Genomic DNA, 14,884 nt, shown 5'->3' on the forward strand with positions numbered 1-14,884 from the left:
AATCCAAGTTTCTGATAATTTAAACCAACAAAGATCAAAAGAAACAAAGAAGGGCATTACATAATGGTAAAGGGCTCAGTGCTTCAAGAAGAGATAACTATCCTAAATAAATATACACCCAATATAAAGCACCCATATTCATAAAGCAAGTGCTTAGTGACTTACAAAGAGACTTAGACTCACAAACAATAATAGAAGACTTTAACATCCCTCTGTCAACAAGACAGAAAATTAACAAGGATATTCAAGACTTGAACTCAACTATGGACCAAGTGGAACTAATAGACATCTACAAAACTCTCTACCCCAAATAAACAGCATATTCATTCTCAGCACCAGATTGCACTTATTCTGAATTTCACCACACAGTTGGAAGTAAAACACTCCTCAGCAAATGCAAAAGAACATAAATCATAACAAACAGTCTCTCAAACCACAGTGCAATCAAATTAAAACTCAGGACTAAGAAACTTACTCAAAACTGCACAATGGCAAAAAAACTGAACCACCTACTCCTGAATGACTACTGGGTAAATAATGAAATTAAGGCAGAAATAAATAAGTTCTTTGAAACCAATGAGAACAAAGACACAGCTTACCAGAATCTCTGGGACACAGTAAAGCAATGTTTAAAGAGAAATTTATAGCACTAAATGCCCACAGGAGAAAGCAGAAAAGATCTAAATCAATACCCTAACAACACAATTAAAAGAATTAGAGCAGCAAGAGCAAACAAATTCAAAAGCGAGCAGAATACAAGAAATAACTAATATCAGAGAAGAACTGAAGGAAAGAGACACAAACAAACCCTTCAAAAAATGAATCCAGGAGCTGCTTTTTAGAAAAGATGAATAAAATAGATACTGTTAGTGAGCCAGATGAATAAAGAAGAAAACAGAGAAGAATCAAATAGTCACAATAAAATATGATAAAGGGGAAATCATCAGTGATGCCACAGAAACACAAACTACCATCAGAGAATACTATAAACACCTCTACACAAATAAACTAGAAAATCAAATGAACTAGAAAATCTAGAAGAAATGGGCAAATTCCTGGACACAAACACCCTCCCAAAACTAAACCAGAAATAAGTCACGTCCCTGATTGACCAATAACAAGCTTTGAAATTGTAGCAGTAATTAATAGCCTACCAACCAAAAAAAGCCCAGGACTAGATGGATTCACAGTTGAATTCTACCAGAGGTACAAAGAGGAGCTGGTATCATTCCTGCTGAAATTATTCCAAACAATAGAAAAAGAGGGACTCGTCCCTAACTCATTTAATGAGGCCAGCATCATCCTGATACCAAAACCTGTCAGAAACACAACAAAAAAAGAAAATTTCAGGCCAATACTCCTGATGAAAAAGCTGGTTCAACATATATGACTCAATCAACATAAGCTATCACATAAACAGAACCAATGACAAAAATCATATGATTACCTCAAGAAATGTAGAAAAGACCTTTCATAAAATTTAAAAATGCTTCATGCTAAAACCTCTCAATAAGCTAGGTATTGATGGAATGTATCTCAACATGATAAGAGTTATTTATAACAAACCCACAGCCAATATCATAACAAATGGGTAAAAGCAAGAGCATTCCCTTTAAAAACTGGCACAAGACAAGGATGCCCTTTCTCACCACTTCTAGTCAACATAGTATTGGAAGTTCTGGCCAGGGAAATCAGGCAAGAGAAAGAAATAAGTGGTATTCAAACAAGAAGAGAGGAAGTCAAATTGTTTATTCTTGCAGATGACATAATTGTATGTTTAGAAAACCCCATCGTGTCAGCCCCAAATCTCCCTAAGCTGATAGGCAACTTCAGCAAAGTCTCAGGATACAAAATCAATGTGCAAAAATCACAAGCATTCCTATACACCAGTAACAGACAGAGAGCCAAATCATGAGTGAACTCCCATTCACAATTGTTACAAAGAGAATAAAATACTTAGAAATACAACTTACAAGAGATGTGAAGGATCTCTTGAAGGAGAGATACAAACCACTGCTCAAGGAAATAAAAGAGGAAACAAACAGATGGAAAAACATTCCATGCTCATGCATAGGAAGAATCAATATAGTAAAAATGGCCATAATGCCCAAACTCATTTATAGATTCATTGCTATCTCCATCAAGCTACCATTGACTTTCTTCACAGAATTAGAAATACTATTTTAAATTTCATACGGAACTGAGCCCATATAGCCAAAACAATCCTAAGCAAAAAGAACAAAGCTAGAGGCATCATACTACCTGACTTCAAAGTATATTATAAGTCTACAATAACCAAAACAGCATGGTACTAGTACCAAAACAGATATATAGACCAATGGAACGCAACAGAGGCCTCAGAAATAATGCCACACATCTACAACCATCTGATCTTTGACAAACCTGACAAAACAAGCAATGGGAAATAAAGTCCCTATTTAATAAAAGGTGTTGTGAAAACTGGCTAGCCATATGCAGAAAACTGAAATTGGACCCCTTCCTCATACCTTATTAAAAAATTAACTAAAGATGGATTGAAGACTTAAATGTAAGATCTAAAACCACAGAAGCCCTAAAAAAAAACCTATGCAATACCCTTCAGGGCATAGGTCTGGGTGAAGACTTTATGACTAAAACACCAAAATCAATGGCAACAAAATCCAAAATTGACAAATGGGATCTAATTAAACTAAAGAGCTTCTGCACAGCAAAAGAAACTATCATCAGAGTGAACAGGAATCATACAGAATGGGAGAAAATCTCTGCAATCTATCCATCTGACAAAGGGCTAATATCCAGACTCTACAAAGAACTAAAGCAGATTTACATGAAAAAATAAACCCATCAAAAGCTGTGCAAAGGATACAAACAGACACTTTTCAAAAGAATAATCATGCGACCAACAAACATATGAAAAAATGCTCATCATCACTGGTCATTAAAAAAATGCAAATCAAAACCACAATGAGATATCCTCTCACACCAGTTAGAATGGTGATCATTAAAAAGTCAGGAAACAAGAGATGCTGGAGAGGATGTAGAGAAATAGGAATGTTTTTACACTGTTGGTGGGAGTGTAAATTAGTTCAACCGTTGTGAAAGACAGTGTGGTGATTCCTCAGGGATCTAAAACCAGAAATACCGTTTGATCCAGCAGCATTGTTACTGGGTGTATATCCAAAGGATTATAAATTCTTCTACTATAAAGATACAGGCACATGTATGTTTATTGCAGCACTTCACAATACCAGAGACTTGGAATTAACCCAAATGCCCATCAGTGATAGACTGGATAAAGAAAATATGACACATAATATACAAGGGAATACTATGCAGCCATAAATGGATGAGTTCATGTCCTTTGCAGGGACATGGATGAAACTGGAAACCATCATTCTCAGAAAACACAGGAACAAAAAACCAAACACCACATGTTCTCATTCATAAGTGGGAGTTGAACAATGAGAACACATGGACACAGGGAGGGGAACATCACACACTGGGGCCTCTCAGGGGGTGAGGGGCTAGGGGAGGGTTAGCATTAGGAAAAATACCTATTGTAGATGACGGGTTGAGGGATGCAGCAAACCACCATGGCATATGTATATCTATGTACCAAACCTGCACATTCTGCACATGTACCCCAGAACTTTTAGTATAGTAACAATAGAAAAGAAAACTTCAATTGTCTAGTATAAAACTGAATTCAGTAACTAATGAGTAAATAAATAAAAATGATATGTCCGGCCGGGTGTGGTGGCTCACGCCTGTAATCCCAACACTTTGGGAGGCTGAGGCGGGTGGATCACTAGGTCAAGAGATCGAGACCATCCTGGTCAACATGGTGAAACCCCGTCTCTACTAAAAACACAAACCATACAGTGGCGCATGCCTGTAATCCCAGCTACTCAGGAGGCTGAGGCAGGAGAATTGCCTGAACCCAGGAGGCGGAGGTTGCGGTAAGCCGAGGTCGCACCATTGCACTCCAGCCTGGGTAACAAGAGTGAAACTCCATCTCAAAAAATAATAATAATAATATGTCCATGCATCAAAACATTATTCAGTCATAAGAAGAAATAAAGTACTGAACATGTTACATTATAAAAACCTTATGGTAAGTTAAAAAAGCCAGACACAAAAGACAATATGTTATGATGATATTTAGAATAGGCAAACTCATAGGAAAAGAAAGTAAATTAGGGGTTTCCAGGAGATGGGGATAAAGGAGAAATGGCAAGGCCAAAAGTTCTTTTTGGGATGGTGGAAATTTTCTATAACTTGACCGTGGTGATGATTATACAACATCGCAAATACTCTATAAGGCGCTCTTTAATAATAAAATAGTGAAGTCTATATTATGCAAATTTTATGTTAATAAAAATTTGTTTTTAAAAATTAAAGGCTGTGACATCAAATATCTGGTGCATAGGTCACAAATATCTTCTTCTATGACCATGGGAGACATCACTAACATCTACCAACAGACAAGTCTGAGAGGGCTCAGAGTGTTTTCAACACAATTCTCCAAGTAACTCAAAAAATCAGTTAGATAATCTGTATTGCTATTTAGTTATTTTCCTCGGAGTAGTTTATCTCCAGAATGTCTTTCAACCATAGAATGTCCTTATAGAATGAAGTCATACTGGGATTTCAAGGCACATATAACTATGCAGCAAATCTTAAAGATCACTATTGTTTTAACCAAGACAATACAAAGTAGTGGAGGAACTCCTCAATTATAGAATTTCCAGTGTACCATAAAATGTTGAGGGTATGCTAGAAATTGTAAGGCCAAAGACCTGAGAACCTGGGGCAGGAGTTGGGGAGAGGAGGTGCAAGTATAGAAGCTGGACAACATGGAGTTCTAATGTTTAAGGCAATAGAAGTGTAACCTAGTTCTTGGGGACAGAGAGACAGAGAGAGATATTAGTCTTTCCTCAGCCACTTTGTTGTATCTAAGTCCCCAGATAATTGGACAGTGCAGACCCATACTAAGTGTGGATTTTTCCCACTCAGTCCACCAACTCACATACCCACCTCCTCTGGAAACAGCTTCACAGCTACACCTAGAAATAATGCTTTACCAGATGTCCAGGGAGCCCTTAATCAAGTCAAGTGGACACCCAAAATTAACTGTCACACTAGCACATTTTTCTGCCATTTACACACATTTTTTCTATTACCTGTGTGTTTTCATCTGTTATGTTATTTGTATGTATCCTCAGTGTGTTTAAGAGACAATGCATGAAGTAACTACAGAACAATATAAACTGAAAAGTATTGTAAAGACAAAGTACTTCAAAAAGACCTCATGAGACTTGAAATTTTACAAAGGAAGGACATTAGCATTTAGAAAATGTTCTGTGGTCATTGTAGCTGAATCATGGTGCTTTGTATTATTGCATCCTTCATTCACATTCTAATTGAATTATTAAGCCAAAGTCAGAGTCACCCAATGCTGCTATGGAATCCAAGTGTTCTCATCTGCCCGTTTTGTATGGAAAACCATTGAATTGCATGACATTTAGATGAATTCAGATAAATCCTTTATTGTTAAAGACAACAATGGGTGCAAATATTTAATTGCATAAACAAGATGAGATCTGATGCATAAAAGCCAAGAAAACCATGTTACTGTTCAAAAAGAAAAGTTTAATGATAATTGAAGGACATTGTACAGCTCTGGAAAGCAAGACCACTTGACTAAGAAGAACAAAGGCTGTTCTTCCTCTTACAGCTTTTCTCCTAGTGTGTTAGAAGCTAAGATTTTTTTAATCTATCAAAATAACACTCACTATATTTGTGTGAAATCTGTATTTCTCAGAAGAAAATATTTTAATTTCTTTCATGTTGAGCACCTACAATGTATGCAACAGTGTTTCTGGCTATGGGGGCTACCACTATAAATGCCATTAAGATATTAACTGCCCTCAAGGGATTCAAGAAGTGTGTGTGTTTGTTATGAGATGTGATAGTGCAGTATCCTCTCAACTAACCACAGGTCAAAATATAAAGTTTCTTGTTATTTTATCTCCAGGTTGATTGTGCAGGCTACTTAGCCCAAGGAAAACGTTTTTTCCTCTTAACAACAACTAGTAGCTCACGCCTATAATCCCAGCACTTTGGGAGGCCGAGGTGGGTGGATCACGAGGTCAAGAGATCGAGATCATCCTGGTCAACATGGTGAAACCCCGTCTCTACTAAAAATACAAAAAATTAGCTGGGCATGGTGGCGCGTGCCTTTAATCCCCAGCTAGTCAGGAGGCTGAGGCAGGAGAATTGCCTGAACCCAGGAGGCAGAGGTTGCGGTGAGCCAAGATCGCACCATTGCACTCCAGCCTGGGCAACAAGAGTGAAACTCTGTCTCAAAAACAAACAAACAAACAAACAAAAACCAAATAGTATGCAAAGTTTGCCACAATTTATGACAATATATCTAAATAAAACAAAATCTCCATCTTTGTTAATGCAAAATAGCCAACTTGAAATTGACTTATTTCCTGTGGTAGAGACAAAAGTGAGTAGTCTGTGCTAGTGAACATAGCTTGGTAGTAGGTGATGGTTGCTGACTTTCCTCCTAAATGGTCCATCTGGGTCACAGCCTTCTTACCATTACTAACGCAAACAAACCTGTGGTTCATTAAAAGCCAGTGTTTGCCTCTTAAAACTTCATCATATCTAATCTTCCTTAAGCTCTTTAGAACTCGCATTTTAAACATTACTTTTTGCACATTACAACATTGTTCATTAATATTAGTTGCTTCTTCAGTTTTCTTCAACTAAAAATTCCATTTGCATTGGTTGAGATCATAAACAGTACAGAAATGCAGCTGGTCTGACAAATGATGAATTCTTCAAGCCCTGAAATAAGGTATCATACACTTGGCTAGACATGGGGAGTTAATTTTTCCCTTTTCTTTTTATACAATGAGACTGAGAGAAAGGAGTCAAACTTTCTCCTCAAAACTTTTTCAGTAATATTGGATCATATTGATAAACCTAAGTTCTGAGAGATTTATTCTGTCCTCATCTAATTCATGATGAGTAGAAATAAATATTGAAGCAGAGATATTTATTTATAGTAACTTTCAAATGATTTCCTGTGCTGGTCCCTAAAATCACTGGCCAAGGGAAAGCTGTATGACCATGTTATGTTATGGAGGTAATAAATTTACTTTACTGTTGTACTGAAGCGAGCATAGAAAGTCAACACCAAGACAAAAGTATGCCAAATTGCAGGGTCTTTATTGCTGGTGGCCAAGAAGGACTCATGTCTCTCCAACCTGTGGCCCCAAAAGGAGGATGTCAAGACCTTTTATACCCGTACAACTATCTCGGGGGTGAGGGTGAGGGGCAGGGATGAGGGTGAGGGGCAGGGGTGAGGGTGAGGGGCAGGGGTGGGGGTAAGGGGCTTCAGACATTCCGAGGGCTAGTAGATTCTGTAAATCACCTCCTAGGCAGCGATGAGGATGAGGTGCTCTGAACATTCCGGTGGATTCTGTAATTCACCACCTAGGCGGAGATGAGGATGAGGGGCTCTGGACATTCCGGTGGATTCTGTAAATCACCACCTGGGCGGAGATGAGGATGAGCAGCTCTGGACATTCCAGTGGATTCTGTAAATCACCTCCTGGACGGAGATGAGGGTGAGGGACTCCAGACAGTCCGAGGGCCAGGGGACTTTGGACATTCCGATTGTTACTTAAGTAGTTCACAGAAATCAAGATAAGCATTAGTTTACACATTGTCTGGGTAGGGTGGAAATTACAGAACTTAATTACTTATTACACGTCACAGGGGCCAAGATGGCGTGGGTTTGGACTGCTTGCCTGTCACATTAAGGGTTATAGAGAGCAGTTTCTACAGAAAGCCAACGTATGGTAGATGTATGCAGCTTTATGGGGCTTTTACCATGTCATATTACTATCCCTAAGCTGGGGCTTCTATTTTTCTTTCCTGTCTTTTCTAGCAAGTTAATTTTAATGACTTTCAAGACCACTCAATTTGTAGCCTTACAGGGAGCTACTTCTGATTATTCTACTTCTCATCCAAAGTCATGTGATTTAAATCTTTGACTCTTGAGACAGATAGATCAGGATGGAACCTTAGCTTTATCTGTCTCCATCTAGGTAAATTTGGTAAGTTGATTAACACCTCTGATCTCAGTTTCCTCACAATGGTATTATTTCAACATATTTCTCATAAAGCTTTTAAGACAATTACATGTAAAGGACATAGGACTGTGTATAGTATTATATTTTAAATACTCTCCACTTCCTATATTTATCATCATCATTATACTACCATGCTTGAATTCTACCTTTATCATCTCTACCATTCTCTGGACCTTTCTGCTATTACTTAGTTCTTCATACACTTGTGCTATATCTCTTAAGGTACTTTTTAGCATCCTTCAAATCAGGAAATAAATTCTTATATGTCTTTGTTACAGGGAGGATATAAGTGATTGGACAATAAATTGGATCAGGAATCTGGTCACTGTGAAAATAAGTCTCAGTGAAAGTACAAAATATTCTATAATGAGAGACAGAGTAGAGAAGGTATGGTAAATAAAGAGAGGGAATGGAAGAGGAAGAAATGAAGGAAGGAAGTAAATGAGGGAGGATGGAGGAAGAGAGGAAAAAAGCCCAGGCACATATACTTACACATACACAACAAAAAGAAGTGATGACCACACACTTTGCATTTCTTTTCCTTGGCAAAACAGATTGTTTCATGACTACGGAGGTGGAGATGTCAGAATATGTGAGCATATTATGCCATCTGAAGAAATAAGTAAGTAAAATCTAGTAGACAGGTCTCAGAAGTAGACAGGAAAAGCAAACTTGAAATTCACATTGTGTTAAGGTTACTACTGCAGGCATCAAGGTAGTTAGAACTTTTTCTTTGTCTCAGACCAAGGTAGTCAGAACATTAATATTTTCATGATCTCAGCTGTAGTCACCATAACTAATACTTTGTGACTATAGAAAGGGATTTTACTGTGTTTGTACATCTACTGAACTTACACTTTCTAATAGGTCACATGTGTAACTATAATGTGTGATAAGATTACCAGTTTTTTAATTAAATCATTACCAATGAAATCCTGAGTGTAAGTGGTGTGTGTGTGTGTGTGTGTGTGTGTGCTGGAGAGTCAGAATTGAATCCAACACTGAACTTTACTATGATATCAACACATGAAAAAATTTATATTTTGTGTTCTCATTTTCTTTCTCTTAAAATAAGCAATCAATTTCTAAAAGAAAAAAAAAAACTCTAAGGAGGCTCAGAGTTTTCCTTTCAATTTTGTGCCTGTATTGGAAGCCCTCATTTCTTCAGTGGGATCACAGTCTTTTTTTCAGCCCAGAAGGCACAATTTTTCAGGGGAAAAATACAGTCTTGATCTTAGAGACCACTGCTGGGGATTTTTATTTTGTATCTCTCACATCTTTATCTGAAGGACTTTTAAGATGTCATAATTATTATCTGGTTAGGTAGTAGTTGCTCTTGAGCTCAAAGGAAAGCTATTCACTATTCCATTATCATGCAGCTGAGACCCTTTACTGTGAAGAACCTCTTACTGTTTTAGGAGCTGAGATAACATCAGTGAACAAAGATAAACATCCCAGTATTAATTGAGCTTACATTCTAGCAGGAGGGGGCGGAAACACTCAGGAAACTACAAACATGGTAATTATAGTGTGTATTAGTGAATAAATGTTATGGAAAAAGAAAAGTAGAACAAGTTAAAAGGGAGGAAAGGAGGAATGAGTAGTAACTTCAAAGGGATAGTCAGAGAAGGGCCTCTTTGAGAAGCTTAAAGTGGAGCTCAGACATGAAGAACAGTACAGAGCTAGTCATGTGGGGATTTGAGCAAGAGCATTCCTTGCCAACGGCCGGAAATCAGAGTGAAGGCCTAACAGTAAAGCATACCTAGCATATTTAGAAAACAGTAAAGAAAATTCTGTTTCTGGTACAGATTTTAAAAGAAGGGAATCAATAGAAAATGTGGACGGTGGGTGAGTGTGCTGCTTTGTAAGTTTTGTAGGCATCATAATGAATTTGACAACGTAACTATGCCAGGTCCATGTTAATTACATTTCTCAATTTTAATGGTAAACTCTATCCCAAGCTAAGAATGAGTTTAAGTATAAATGAATAACCAATTGGATGGCTAAAACGATTCATCTTTTTTTCTCTCTTGTGGCCTGTGCTTCAGAGGGATTTTTTTTTTTAGTGGATTAGGTGGATTCAGATTATATCACAAGAGAATGAAACCATGCTATTTTCTGCTAATGTTTGCTTAGAGGAAAAGAGGTCTTAGAAGGTACCAAAGGGGATTTCTGTTGTTTCCAAATTATTTCCATTACAACTAACTAAACAGCCTCATATGCATTTGAGACAAATGAAGGAAGAAAGCATAATTTTGCCATCATAGTGTGTCCTATCACAACCTTCAGAATAAAGGTAGATAAAGGATCCTGAATTTCTACCTTAGCAGATGTTCCTAGCTCCATGCCAACCTTAATAGAAAACTGTTTCATAGATTAATTTTATACCACTCTAACTGCTACAAGAGGTAATCATGTTGCTTCTGTCTTGGGTTTGTTACAAGGATTGAGATAATGCCTGCTGCGAGAGAGCATGAGGTGTTTAAGATGCCTAGAATGTAATAGCTGCTCACCAAGGACAAGGGAGGCTATTATTTTGTTGCCGCTTTCCCTTAGAAGGCATTTCCAGATTCTACCTTCCAAACCCTGTCACTCCGTTTTCTCTGTTTCCTAATTCCTCATCATTCTGAATACAAGCATTATGCAACCTTTGCTCTCTTTTAGGCACAACAATCAAAAATGCTAATTTCCAAACTGGACCCGAATTCAGCCAGGGTAAGAACAATAATGATTCACACCTACCACCCTCACCATAGCCCCACTAATGAAGCCCATATTTTACTTCAGAGATAGTTATTTGAACAACTATTACATCGATTTGGTACGTTTAGACGACCAAGCTAGAGGATGCAACTGAAACACTGGAGTATCTTTCCTTAGTATCCATGTTTGTATCTTAATAAATCTGTATTTTTCTACTTTACTTGAATAGAATATAAAAATTGCAGTAAACACATATTATTTTTATTCAGCAATTACTTCATAATCATTTACTGAGAACTAGATATCATCCTAGGTGTGGGCATGTATGAATGTACAAGTTAGGCAAAGTCTCCACTTTGTGAAGTTTCTTTCAGGGACTGAAATAAAGATAATAACTAAGTGAACAAAAAAATCATCATTGATAGGTGTCATGAAGGAAATACGTCAGTAACTTCACAGATGATGGCTGGAGGTGGGAGATAATGGAATGGGTTCCTTAGATGGAGTGCCTATTTCCTTGATGTGAGGAACATAGCAGATCCAACCACACACACACACACACACACACACACACACACACACAAAACAAACCAAAAAAATGGAGAAAAGAGTTTTCCAGAAAGAGGGAAGAGTAAGAAGGCCTAAGATGGATTGTTCTTGGTATACTTGAGAAAGAAATGGAATTTGTGGATGTCTTGGCATGGAGCAGGTTTGGGAAAAAGATGAAAGAAGAGAGGAAGGCGGAGATTAGATCATGGAGCACACAGTGATACAATGTTTCACTTGAGAAATTTTATACAAATATCAAAAAGAAATTAAAATAGAAAAAACACAGTAATCACATTCCTTGTTACTCATAGGAGTTGAAAACATGTTTACACAAAGATCTGAACAAGGATGTTTATATTGTAGCAGCTTCATTCATAATTGCAGAAACTTGAATACAAGTAAAATATCTCTTAGTAGGTGTGGATAGGTCAACTGTGGTAAATCTAGACAATGAAATATTATTTAGTACTAAAAAGAAAAGAGCTATCAAGCCATGAGAAGAAATGGAGTAAACTTAAATGCATATTTAAGTAAAAAGAAGTCAATTTGAAAAGGCCACATACCATATGATTTAATTATATAACATTCTGGAAAAGACAAAACTGAAGAGACAGAAAAAAGATCAGCATTTGTCAGGGGTTAATGGGGAGGGAGGCATGAATAAGCAAAGCACAGAATATTTATAACACACTGAATCTATTCTATATAACACTGTAATGGTAGTTACATGTCACAAAATATTTGTCCAAATCCACAGAATATACAGTAACAAGAGTGAACATTAATGTAAACCATGAAATTTGGATGATAAATGATGTGTCAGTGTAGGTTCATCAATTGTAACAAATGTACTATATTTGGCCTTCTGTATCCATGGGTTCTACATCTGTTCATTCAACCAACCATAGATAGAAAATGTATTTTTTAATTGTGGGTGTGTGTGCTTGTCATATACAGACTTTTGCTTTGTCATTATTCCTTAAACAATACAGCATAATGACAATTTACATAGGATTTACATTATATTAGATATTATAAATAATCCAGAGATGATTTAAAGAATAAATCAGTATATCCATAGTTATATGCAAATACAATGTCATTTTATATTAGGAACTTGAGCATCTGTGGGTTTGGGTCTCCAAAGGAGGTCTTGGAACCAATTTTCCACAGATACAAAGGCTCGATTGTACTCTGGTGGGGGATGCTAATGACGGGAGAAGCTATGCATTTGTGCAGCCAGGGGTTATATGAGAAATCTCTAACTATTCCTCTCAATTTTGCTGTGAATCTAAAACTGCTCTAAAAACTTAAGAATTTAATACAAAAATAGAAAAGAAATAAAAAGCAAAAGAAACCATTATACCATGAGACTAACAGTATTTCAATGTTTATTCTTCCTGTGTCTGTCTCTGAAAATTTTTATATTTCTCTCTTCTCTGTTTCAAATTTTCTCTTTCTGTTTGCCACTTTCCTCACACGTACTTTGATGATCATGGATTCATCGTTTTCCTCCTTCTCATTTTAATGGTTCTATGCCTATACATTTTGCATGTTCCTGAGACACAGAACTTCAGGATACCTGAGTTTAAAGCTCTAGCCATGTGCGAGGCCTGAGCTAAGCTGCTTGGGTTATAAAAATGTATCAGGCACCACCACTGCTCTCAGAATCCTGACATCCTGTTATCTATCCTTTTGTTTCAACTTACTTTAGACTCTGTACCAATTCTGGCATGAGTCTGTGGTCTGATGTAACCCAAGGGACAGGCTTAGATCATATTTGCTTTATCAGTTCATTCAAGCTTTTAATTTTATTGCCAGGATTTTGAGGGAGGAAATTCTAGACACATAGATTGCATCCTCACATGTCATTCAAATCAAATATTAATATTCTTGTAACAAAATGTAGGCTGATTTAATCTGTCACTTATTTTTAACAGTTAATTTTCGACATTTTATGAAGAATAGGTAAAGGGGACCAAAGAAGTATAATTCAGTGAGAAAAGGTTGGAGGATCTTTCCTTCATCAGGTTTAAACTTTTGGAACTACATATCCTGCTTTCCATGTACAGACAATTTTCATCGTACAGAAAGGGTATAACATTCAACTTTCATTTATTTTGAAGGTTGTTCACCCTCTCTATCCTCACTTTCAGCATTATAAGATCCTCCAAGTAATAAAAAGTGAAATGACAGAATCATAAATTCCAAGATGTAGGAAGTCTTTTAAAGGTCGTATTGCCCTACATATTATGGAAGGGGTGAATATCTTCTATACTATATAAATTCAACAGTCATCTGAGTTTTGGCAAAGAATTTGTGATCAATTTTTACACATAACTTATGCTAGAAGTTAGACTTTAGACAAATGGCTTATCTGCAGTACTGTTAAATTATTCTCAAGTATAGTTCTTATCTCTATCTTGCCCATATGACACAATTATCATGACAATTAACTTTGTTGTAAAATTTCTGGGTAATGCAATCTAACATAAATAAAATTGAATGAACTTACTACATAATTTGTAGTCAGTTATTTAGGCTATAGAAAGGTAGCACTCCCTCAATCGTAAAAATTTTTTAAAAATGTTTTTTAAGAATCAGATTGCACGATCTATATATAATTGGGCAACCACTAATGTACTTTTTGTGTCTATAGATGTGTGCATTCTGGAAATTTCATATAAATGGATCATACAATATGTGGTCTTTGGGACTGGATTATTTCACTTAACATATTGTTTTCATGTCTCAGCTTGTTTTAGTTGTGTTAGTACTTTATTCCTTTTACTGTCAAACAGTATTCCTATGACTTACTTATTAACATATTAACTGATGAACATTTGGGGTTGTTTTTGCTTTCTGGCTCTTAAGAATAATGCTACTATGGGCATCCAGGTAGAGAGCCTGTATGAGCATTTTTTTCCCCACTTATCTTGCATGTATACCTATGAGTGTTTTTATTTATCTTGGACATACATCTAAGCATTGCTGGAACATATATACATCTACATTTAATATTTGAAGACCTGCCACAACATTTCCTAAAACACCTGCACCATTTTACATTCTCACCAACAAAGTATAAAAAGCTTCCAAAGTCCAAGATGGCGTGGTAGGAACAACTCAGGATTGCAGCTCTCAGTGAAGATGCAGAGGGTGAGTCTGAGCCGCATTTCCAGATGGATCTTTGTTGCCAACAGAACAGGGAAATTCCCAGGTGTAGGAGAGACATGGGATGCCAGCACAGCCCTTTCAGCTTGTGTGGCCATATCAGCCAGTGCTGCAGCACAGAGGCACCCCTCACAAAACTCACTGGTCTGGGTTCCCTGTTAAACCAGCAATCTGAGATTTTGGAGGGCAGATTAACATATCCATCTAATTAAATAGGATGTGAACAGTGACCCAGACAAGGAGATTCCTGGGAAGTGACATTTGAGCCAGTGTAGTGGGTCGCT

The sequence above is a fragment of the Callithrix jacchus genome, chromosome 10 (assembly GCF_049354715.1).
Source record: "Callithrix jacchus isolate 240 chromosome 10, calJac240_pri, whole genome shotgun sequence".
Classification (NCBI taxonomy): domain Eukaryota; kingdom Metazoa; phylum Chordata; class Mammalia; order Primates; family Cebidae; genus Callithrix; species Callithrix jacchus.